Source organism: Orbicella faveolata, unplaced genomic scaffold, assembly GCF_042242905.1.
Source record: "Orbicella faveolata isolate gen_17 unplaced genomic scaffold, um_ofav_v1 contig_3, whole genome shotgun sequence".
Taxonomy (NCBI): Eukaryota; Metazoa; Cnidaria; class Anthozoa; order Scleractinia; family Merulinidae; genus Orbicella; species Orbicella faveolata.
Window position 1 is genome coordinate 1,086,300 of NW_028301558.1, and position 10,729 is coordinate 1,097,028.

The following is a 10,729-nucleotide window of genomic DNA, read 5'->3' on the forward strand; positions in this document are numbered from 1 at the left end:
TATGTCTTCGCTACGAGCAAGAAATAAAGTGAGGACGATTACGGAAAGTCCAGTGGATTATCTGTTTCTTACGCGCAAGAAAGAAAGTGAGAACGAGTAACGAAAGCCCAGTGGATTATGTGTTTCTTACGCGCAAGAAATAAAGTGAGAACGATTAGGGAAATTCTAGTCGATCATGTGTTTCTTACGCGTAACAAATAAAGTGAGAACGATTAGGGAAAGTCAAGTGGATTTTCTGTTTCTTACGCCCAAGAAATAAAGTAAGAACGATTAGGGAAATTCTAGTCGATCATGTCTTTCTTACACGTAACAAATAAAGTGAGAACGATTAGGGAAAGTGCAGTGGATTTTGTGTTTCTTACGCGCAAGAAATAAAGTGAGAACGATTAGGGAAATTCTAGTCGATCATGTGTTTCTTACGCGTAACAAATAAAGTGAGAACGATTAGGGAAAGTCCAGTGGTTTTTGTGTTTCTTACTCGCAAGAAATAAAATGAGAAACATTAGGGAAAGTCCAGTGGATTTTGTGTTTCTTACGCGCAAGAAATAAAGTGAGAACGATTAGGGAAAGTCCAGTGGATTTTGTGTTTCTTACGGGCAAGAAATAAAGTGAGAACGATTAGGGAAATTCTAGTCGATCATGTGTTTCTTACGCGTAAGAAATAAAGTGAGAAAGATTAGGGAAAGTGTGGTGGATGATGTGTTTCTTACGCGTAAGAAGTAAACTGAGAACGATTAGGGAAATTCTAGTGGATGATGTGTTTCTTACGCGCAAGAAATAAAGTGAGAACGATTAGGGAAAGTCCAGTGGATTATGTGTTTCTTCCGCGCAAGAAATAAAGTGAGAACGATTAGCGAAAGTCCAGTGGATTATGTGTTTCTTACGCGCAAGAAATAAAGTGAGAACGATTGGGAAAAGTCCAGTGGATTCTGTGTTTCTTATGCGCAAGAAATAAAGTGAGAACGATTGGGAAAAGTCCAGTGGATTTTGTGTTTCTTCCGCGCAAGAAATAAAGTGAGAACGATTAGCGAATGTCAAGTGGATTTTGTGTTTCTTACGCGCAAGAAAAAAAGTGAGAACGATTAGCGAAACTCCAGTGGATTTTGTGTTTCTTACGCGCAAGAAATAAAGTGAGAACGATTAGGGAAGCTGCAGTGGATTTTGTGTTTCTTACGCGCAAGAAATAAAGTGAGAACGATTAGGGAAAGTCCAGTGGATTTTGTGTTTCTTACGCGCAAGAAATAAAATGAGAAACATTAGGGAAAGTCCAGTGGATTTTGTGTTTCTTACGCGCAAGAAATAAAGTCAGAACGATTAGGGAACGTCCAGTGGATTTTGTGTTTCTTACGGGCAAGAAATAAAGTGAGAACGATTAGGGAAATTCTAGTCGATCATGTGTTTCTTACGCGTAACAAATAAAGTGAGAACGATTAGGGAAAGTCAAGTGGATTTTCTGTTTCTTACGCCCAAGAAATAAAGTGAGAACGATTAGGGAAATTCTAGTCGATCATGTGTTTCTTACGCGTGACAAATAAAGTGAGAACGATTAGGCAAAGTCCAGTGGATTTTGTGTTTCTTACGCGCAAGAAATAAAGTGAGAACGATTAGGGAAATTCTAGTCGATCATGTGTTTCTTACGCGTAACAAATAAAGTGAGAACAATTAGGGAAAGTCCAGTGGATTATGTGTTTCTTACGCGCAAGAAATAAAGTGAGAAACATTAGGGAAAGTCCAGTGGATTTTCTGTTTCTTACGCACAAGAACTAAAGTGAGAAGGATTAGGGAAATTCTAGTCGATCATGTGTTTCTTACGCGTAAGAAATAAAGTGAGAAAGATTAGGGAAAGTGTGGTGGATGATGTGTTTCTTACGCGTAAGAAGTAAACTGAGAACGATTAGGGAAATTCTAGTGGATGATGTGTTTCTTACGCGCAAGAAATAAAGTGAGAACCATTAGGGAAAGTCCAGTGGATTTTGTGTTTCTTACGCCCAAGAAATAAAGTGAGAACGATTATGGAAAGTCCAGTGGATTATGTCTTCGCTACGAGCAAGAAATAAAGTGAGAACGATTAGGGAAAGTCCAGTGGATTATCTGTTTCTTACGCGCAAGAAAGAAAGTGAGAATGGGTAACGAAAGACCAGTGGATTCTGTGTTTCTTACGCGCAAGAAATAAAGTGAGAACGATTAGGGAAAGTCCAGTTGATTTTGTGTTTCTTACGCGCAAGAAATAAAGTGAGAACGACTAGGGAAAGTCCAGTGGATTTTGTGTTTCTTACGCGCAAGAAATAAAGTCAGAACGATTAGGGAACGTCCAGTGGATTTTGTGTTTCTTACGGGCAAGAAATAAAGTGAGAACAATTAGGGAAATTCTAGTCGATCATGTGTTTCTTACGCGTAACAAATAAAGTGAGAACGATTAGGGAAACTCAAGTGGATTTTCTGTTTCTTACGCCCAAGAAATAAAGTGAGAACGATTAGGGAAATTCTAGTCGATCATGTGTTTCTTACGCGTAACAAATAAAGTGAGAACGATTAGGCAAAGTCCAGTGGATTTTGTGTTTCTTACGCGCAAGAAATAAAGTGAGAACGATTAGGGAAATTCTAGTCGATCATGTGTTTCTTACGCGTAAGAAATAAAGTGAGAAAGATTAGGGAAAGTGTGGTGGATGATGTGTTTCTTACGCGTAAGAAGTAAACTGAGAACGATTAGGGAAATTCTAGTGGATGATGTGTTTCTTACGCGCAAGAAATAAAGTGAGAACCATTAGGGAAAGTCCAGTGGATTATGTGTTTCTTACGCCCAAGAAATAAAGTGAGAACGATTATGGAAAGTCCAGTGGATTATGTCTTCGCTACGAGCAAGAAATAAAGTGAGAACGATTAGGGAAAGTCCAGTGGATTATCTGTTTCTTACGCGCAAGAAAGAAAGTGAGAATGGGTAACGAAAGCCCAGTGGATTCTGTGTTTCTTACGCGCAAGAAATAAAGTGAGAACGATTAGGGAAAGTCCAGTTGATTTTCTGTTTCTTACGCGCAAGAAATAAAGTGAGAACGACTAGGGAAAGTCCAGTGGATTTTGTGTTTCTTACGCGCAAGAAAGAAAGTGAGAACGATTAGCCAAAGTCCAGTGGATTTTGTGTTTCTTACGCGCAAGAGATAAAGTGAGAACGATTAGGGAAAGTCCAGTTGATTTTGTGTTTCTTCCGCGCAAGAGATAAAGTGAGAACGATTAGGGAAAGTCCAGTGGATTTTGTGTTTCCTACGCGCAAGAAATAAAGTGAGAACGATTAGCCAAAGTCCAGTGGATTTTGTGTTTCTTACGCGCAAGAAATAAAGTGAGAACGATTGGCGAAAGTCCAGTGGATTTTGTGTTTCTTACGCGCAAGAAATAAAGTGAGAACGATTAGGGAAAGTCCAGTGGATTTTGTGTTTCTTACGCGCAAGAAATCAAGTGAGAACGATTAGCGAAAGTCAAGTGGATTGTGTCTTTCTTACGCGCAAGAAATAAAGTGAGAACAATTAGGGAAAGTCCAGTGGATTATGTGTTTCTTACGCGCAACAAATAGAGTGAGAAAGATTAGGGAAAGTGCAGTGGATTTTGTGTTTCTTACGCGCAAGAAATCAAGTGAGAACGATTAGCGAAATTCCAGTGGATTTTGTGTTTCTTACGCGCAAGAAATAAAGTGAGAACGTTTAGCGAAAGTCCAAGGGATGATGTGTTTCTTACGCGTAAGAAATAAAGTGAGAACGATTAGGGAAAGTCCAGTGGATGATGTGTTTCTTACGCGTAAGAAGTAAACTGAGAACGATTAGGGAAATTCTAGTGGATGATGTGTTTCTTACGCGCAAGAAATAAAGTGAGAACCATTAGGGAAAGTCCAGTGGATTATGTGTTTCTTACGCCCAAGAAATAAAGTGAGAACGATTATGGAAAGTCCAGTGGATTATGTCTTCGCTACGAGCAAGAAATAAAGTGAGAACGATTAGGGAAAGTCCAGTGGATTATCTGTTTCTTACGCGCAAGAAAGAAAGTGAGAATGGGTAACGAAAGCCCAGTGGATTCTGTGTTTCTTACGCGCAAGAAATAAAGTGAGAACGATTAGGGAAAGTCCAGTTGATTTTCTGTTTCTTACGCGCAAGAAATAAAGTGAGAACGACTAGGGAAAGTCCAGTGGATTTTGTGTTTCTTACGCGCAAGAAAGAAAGTGAGAACGATTAGCCAAAGTCCAGTGGATTTTGTGTTTCTTACGCGCAAGAGATAAAGTGAGAACGATTAGGGAAAGTCCAGTTGATTTTGTGTTTCTTCCGCGCAAGAGATAAAGTGAGAACGATTAGGGAAAGTCCAGTGGATTTTGTGTTTCTTACGCGCAAGAAATAAAGTGAGAACGATTAGCCAAAGTCCAGTGGATTTTGTGTTTCTTACGCGCAAGAAATAAAGTGAGAACGATTGGCGAAAGTCCAGTGGATTTTGTGTTTCTTACGCGCAAGAAATAAAGTGAGAACGATTAGGGAAAGTCCAGTGGATTTTGTGTTTCTTACGCGCAAGAAATCAAGTGAGAACGATTAGCGAAAGTCAAGTGGATTGTGTCTTTCTTACGCGCAAGAAATAAAGTGAGAACAATTAGGGAAAGTCCAGTGGATTATGTGTTTCTTACGCGCAACAAATAGAGTGAGAAAGATTAGGGAAAGTGCAGTGGATTTTGTGTTTCTTACGCGCAAGAAATCAAGTGAGAACGATTAGCGAAATTCCAGTGGATTTTGTGTTTCTTACGAGCAAGAAATAAAGTGAGAACGTTTAGCGAAAGTCCAAGGGATGATGTGTTTCTTACGCGTAAGAAATAAAGTGAGAACGATTAGGGAAAGTCCAGTGGATTATGTGTTTCTTACGCGCAAGAAATAAAGTGAGAAACATTAGAGAAAGTCCAGTGGATTTTGTGTTTCTTACGCGCAAGAAATAAAGTGAGAACGATTAGCGAAAGTCGAGTGGATTGTGTGTTTCTTACGGGCAAGAAATAAAGTGAGAACGATTAGGGAAAGTCCAGTGGATTGTGTGTTTCTTACGCGCAAGAAATAAAGTGAGAAACATTAGGGAAAGTCCAGTGGATTTTGTGTTTCTTACGCGCAAGAAATAAAGTGAGAACGATAACGGAAATTCTAGTAGATAATGTGTTTTTTACGCGTAACAAATAAAGTGAGAAAGATTTTGGAAAGTGTAGTGGATGATGTGTTTCTTACGCGTAAGAAATAAAGTGAGAACGATTAGGGAAGGTCCAGTGGATGATGTGATTTTAACGCGTAAGAAATAAAGTGAAAACGATTAGGGAAAGTGTAGTAAATAATGTGTTTCTTACGCGTAAGAAATAAAGTGAGAACGATTAGGGAAAGTCCAGTGGATGATTTGTTTCTTACGCGCAAGAAATAAAGTGAGAACGATTAGCGAAAGTCCAGAGGATTATGTGTTTCTTACGCGCAAGAAATAAAGTGAGAACGATTAGGGAAAGTCTAGTGGATTATGTGCTTCTTACGCGAAAGAAATAATAAAGTGAGAACGATTAGGGAAAGTCTAGGCGATGATTTGTTTCTTTCGCGTAAGAAATAAAGTGACAACGATTAAACAAAGTCCACTGGATTATGTATTTCTTACCCGCAAGGAATAATAAAGTGAGAATGATTAGGGAAAGTCCAGTGCATTACGTGTTTCTTATGCGTAAGAAATAAAGTGAGAACAATCAGGGAAAGTCCAGTGGATGATATCTTTCTTACGGGTGAGAAATAAGGTAAGACCGATTAGGCAAAGTACAGTGGACGATGTGTTTCTTACGGGTAAGAAATAAAGTGAGAACGATTAGGGAAATTCTAGTAAATAATGTGTTTCTTACGCGTAAGAAATAAAGTTAGAACGAGTAGGGAAAGTCTAGTGGATGATGTGTTTTTTACGCGTAAGAAATAAAGTGAGAAAGATTAGGGAAAGTCTAGTGGATGATGTGTTTCTTACGCGTAAGAAATAAACTGAGAACGATTAGGGAAATTCTAGTGGATAATATGTTTCTTACGCGTAAGAAATAAAGTGAGAACGATTAGGGAAAGTGCAGTGGATTATGTGTTTCTTACGCGCAAGAAATAAAGTGAGAACGATTAGGGAAAGTGCAGTGGATTATGTGTTTCTTACGCGCAAGAAATTAAGTGAGAACGATTAGGGAAAGTCCAGTTGATATTGTGTTTCTTACGCGCAAGAAATAAAGTGAGAACGATTGGGGAAAGTCCAGTGGATTTTGTGTTTCTTACGCGCAAGAAATAAAGCGAGAACGATTAGCCAAAGTCCAGTGGTTTTGTGTTTCTTACGCGCAAGAAATAAAGTGAGAACGATTAGGGAACGTCCAGTGGATTTTGTGTTTCTTACGCGCAAGAAATAAAGTGAGAACGATTAGGGAAAGTCCAGTGGATTTTCTGTTTCTTACGCGCAAGAAGTAACGTGAGAACGATTAGGGAAATTCTAGTCGATCATGTGTTTCTTACGCGTAGCACATAAAGTGAGAACGATTAGGGAAAGTCCAGTGGATTATGTGTTTCTTCCGCGCAAGAAATAAAGTGAGAACGATTAGCGAAAGTCCAGTGGATTTTGTGTTTCTTACGCGCAAGAAATAAAGTGAGAACAATTGGGGAAAGTCCAGTGGATTCTGTGTTTCTTATGCGCAAGAAATCAAGTGAGAACGATTAGGGAAAGTCCAGTGGATTTTGTGTTTCTTACAAGCAAGAAATAAAGTGAGAACGATTAGCGAATGTCCAGTGGATTTTGTGTTTCTTACGCGCAAGAAATAAAGTCAGAACGATTAGGGAAACTGCAGTGGATTTTGTGTTTCTTACGCGCAAGAAATAAAGTGAGAACGATTAGGGAAATTCTAGTCGATCATGTGTTTCTTACGCGTAACAAATAAAGTGAGAACGATTAGGGAAAGTCAAGTGGATTTTCTGTTTCTTACGCCCAAGAAATAAAGTGAGAACGATTAGGGAAATTCTAGTCGATCATGTCTTTCTTACGCGTAACAAATAAAGTGAGAACGATTAGGGAAAGTCCAGTGGATTTTGTGTTTCTTACGCGCAAGAAATAAAGTGAGAACGATTAGGGAAATTCTAGTCGATCATGTGTTTCTTACGCGTAACAAATAAAGTGAGAACGATTAGGGAAAGTCCAGTGGTTTTTGTGTTTCTTACGCGCAAGAAATAAAATGAGAAACATTAGGGAAAGTCCAGTGGATTTTGTGTTTCTTACGCACAAGAAATAAAGTGAGAACGATTAGGGAAAGTCCAGTGGATTTTGTGTTTCCTACGCGCAAGAAATAAAGTGAGAACGATTAGGGAAATTCTAGTCGATCAATTGTTTCTTACGCGTAACAAATAAAGCGAGAAAGATTAGGGTAAGTGTGGTGGATGATGTATTTCTTACGCGTAAGAAGTAAACTGAGAAGGATTAGGGAAATTCTAGTGGATGATGTGTTTCTTACGCGCAAGAAATAAAGTGAGAACCATTAGGGAAAGTCCAGTGGATTATGTGTTTCTTACGCGCAAGACATAAAGTGAGAACGATTAGGGAAAGTCCAGTGGATTATGTCTTCGCTACGAGCAAGAAATAAAGTGAGAACGATTAGGGAAAGTCCAGGTGATTATGTGTTTCTTACGCGCAAGAAATAAAGTGAGAACGATTAGGGAAAGTCCAGTTGATTTTGTGTTTCTTACGCGCAAGAAATAAAGTGAGAACGATTAGCGAAAGTCCAGTGGATTTTGTGTTTCTTACGCGCAAGAAATAAAGTGAGAATGATTAGGGCAAGTCCAGTGGATTTTGTGTTTCTTACGCGCAAGAAATCAAGTGAGAACGATTAGCGAAAGTCAAGTGGATTGTGTCTTTCTTACGCGCAAGAAATAAAGTGAGAACAATTAGGGAAAGTCCAGTGGATTATGTGTTTCTTACGCGCAACAAATAGAGTGAGAAAGATTAGGGAAAGTGCAGTGGATTTTGTGTTTCTTACGCGCAAGAAATCAAGTGAGAACGATTAGCGAAATTCCAGTGGATTTTGTGTTTCTTACGCGCAAGAAATAAAGTGAGAAAGTTTAGCGAAAGTCCAAGGGATGATGTGTTTCTTACGCGTAAGAAATAAAGTGAGAACGATTAGGGAAAGTCCAGTGGATTATGTGTTTCTTACGCGCAAGAAATAAAGTGAGAAACATTAGAGAAAGTCCAGTGGATTTTGTGTTTCTTACGCGCAAGAAATAAAGTGAGAACGATTAGCGAAAGTCGAGTGGATTATGTGTTTCTTACGCGCAAGAAATAAAGTGAGAACGATTAGGGAAAGTCCAGTGGATTGTGTGTTTCTTACGCGCAAGAAATAAAGTGAGAAACATTAGGGAAAGTCCAGTGGATTTTGTGTTTCTTACGCGCACGAAATAAAGTGAGAACGATTACGGAAATTCTAGTAGATAATGTGTTTTTTACGCGTAACAAATAAAGTGAGAAAGATTTTGGAAAGTGTAGTGGATGATGTGTTTCTTACGCGTAAGAAATAAAGTGAGAACGATTAGGGAAGGTCCAGTGGATGATGTGATTTTAACGCGTAAGAAATAAAGTGAAAACGATTAGGGAAAGTGTAGTAAATAATGTGTTTCTTACGCGTAAGAAATAAAGTGAGAACGATTAGGGAAAGTCCAGTGGATGATTTGTTTCTTACGCGCAAGAAATAAAGTGAGAACGATTAGCGAAAGTCCAGAGGATTATGTGTTTCTTACGCGCAAGAAATAAAGTGAGAACGATTAGGGAAAGTCTAGTGGATTATGTGCTTCTTACGCGAAAGAAATAATAAAGTGAGAACGATTAGGGAAAGTCTAGGCGATGATTTGTTTCTTTCGCGTAAGAAATAAAGTGACAACGATTAGGCAAAGTCCACTGGATTATGTATTTCTTACCCGCAAGGAATAATAAAGTGAGAATGATTAGGGAAAGTCCAGTGCATTACGTGTTTCTTATGCGTAAGAAATAAAGTGAGAACAATCAGGGAAAGTCCAGTGGATGATATCTTTCTTACGGGTGAGAAATAAGGTAAGACCGATTAGGCAAAGTACAGTGGATGATGTGTTTCTTACGGGTAAGAAATAAAGTGAGAACGATTAGGGAAATTCTAGTGGATAATGTGTTTCTTACGCGTAAGAAATAAAGTTAGAACGAGTAGGGAAAGTCTAGTGGATGATGTGTTTTTTACGCGTAAGAAATAAAGTGAGAAAGATTAGGGAAAGTCTAGTGGATGATGTGTTTCTTACGCGTAAGAAATAAACTGAGAACGATTAGGGAAATTCTAGTGGATAATATGTTTCTTACGCGTAAGAAATAAAGTGAGAACGATTAGGGAAAGGCCAGTGGATTATGTGTTTCTTACGCGCAAGAAATAAAGTGAGAACGATTAGGGAAAGTCCAGTTGATTTTGTGTTTCTTACGCGCAAGAAATAAAGTGAGAACGATTAGGGAAAGGCCAGTGGATTATGTGTTTCTTACGCGCAAGAAATAAAGTGAGAACGATTGGGGAAAGTCCAGTAGATTTTGTGTTTCTTACGCGAAAGAAATAAAGTGAGAACGACTCGGGTAAGTCCAGTGGATTTTGTGTTTCTTACGCGCAAGAAATCAAGTGAGAACGATTAGCGAAAGTCCAGTGGATTTTCTATTTCTTGCGCGCAAGAAATAAAGTGAGAACGATTAGCGAAAGTCCAGTGGATTTTGTGTTTCTTACGCGCAAGAAATAAAGTGAGAACGATTAGGGAAAGTCCAGTGAATTTTGTATTTCTGACGCCCAAGAAATAAAGTGAGAACGATTAGGGAAATTCTAGTCGATCATGTGTTTCTTACGCGTAACAAATAAAGTGAGAACGATTAGGGAAAGTCAAGTGGAATATGTGTTTCTTACGCGCAAGAAATAAAGTGAGAACGATTAGGGAAAATCCTGTGGATTTTGTGTTTCTTACGCGCAAGAAATATAGTGAGAACGATCAGGGAAAGTCCAGTGGATTATGTGTTTCTTACGCGCAAGAAATAAAGTGAGAACGATTAGGGAAAGTCCAGTGGATTATGTTTTTCTTACGCGCAAGAAATAAAGTGAGAACGATTAGGGAAAGTCCAGTGGATTATGTGTTTCTTACTCGCAAGAAATAAAGTGAGAAGGATTAGGGAAAGGGCAGTGGATTTTGTGTTTCTTACGCACAAGAAATAAAGTGAGAACGATTAGGTAAAGTCCAGTGGATTATGTGTTTCTTACGCGCAAGAGATAAAGTGAGAACGATTAGGGAAAGGGCAGTGGATTTTGTGTTTCTTACGCACAAGAAATAAAGTGAGAACGATTAGGTAAAGTCCAGTGGATTATGTGTTTCTTACGCGCAAGAAAGAAAGTGAGAACGATTAGGGAAAGTCCAGTGGGTTATGTTTTTCTTACGCGCAAGAAATAAAGTGAGAACGATTAGGGAAAGTCCAGTGGATTATGTGTTTCTTACTCGCAAGAAATAAAGTGAGAACGATTAGGGAAAGGGCAGTGGATTTTGTGTTTCTTACGCGCAAGAGATAAAGTGAGAACGATTAGGGAAAGGGCAGTGGATTTTGTGTTTCTTACGCGCAAGAAATCAAGTGAGAACGATTAAGGAAAGGCCAGTGGATTTTGTGTTTCTTACGCGCAAGAAATAAAGTGAGAACGATTATTGAA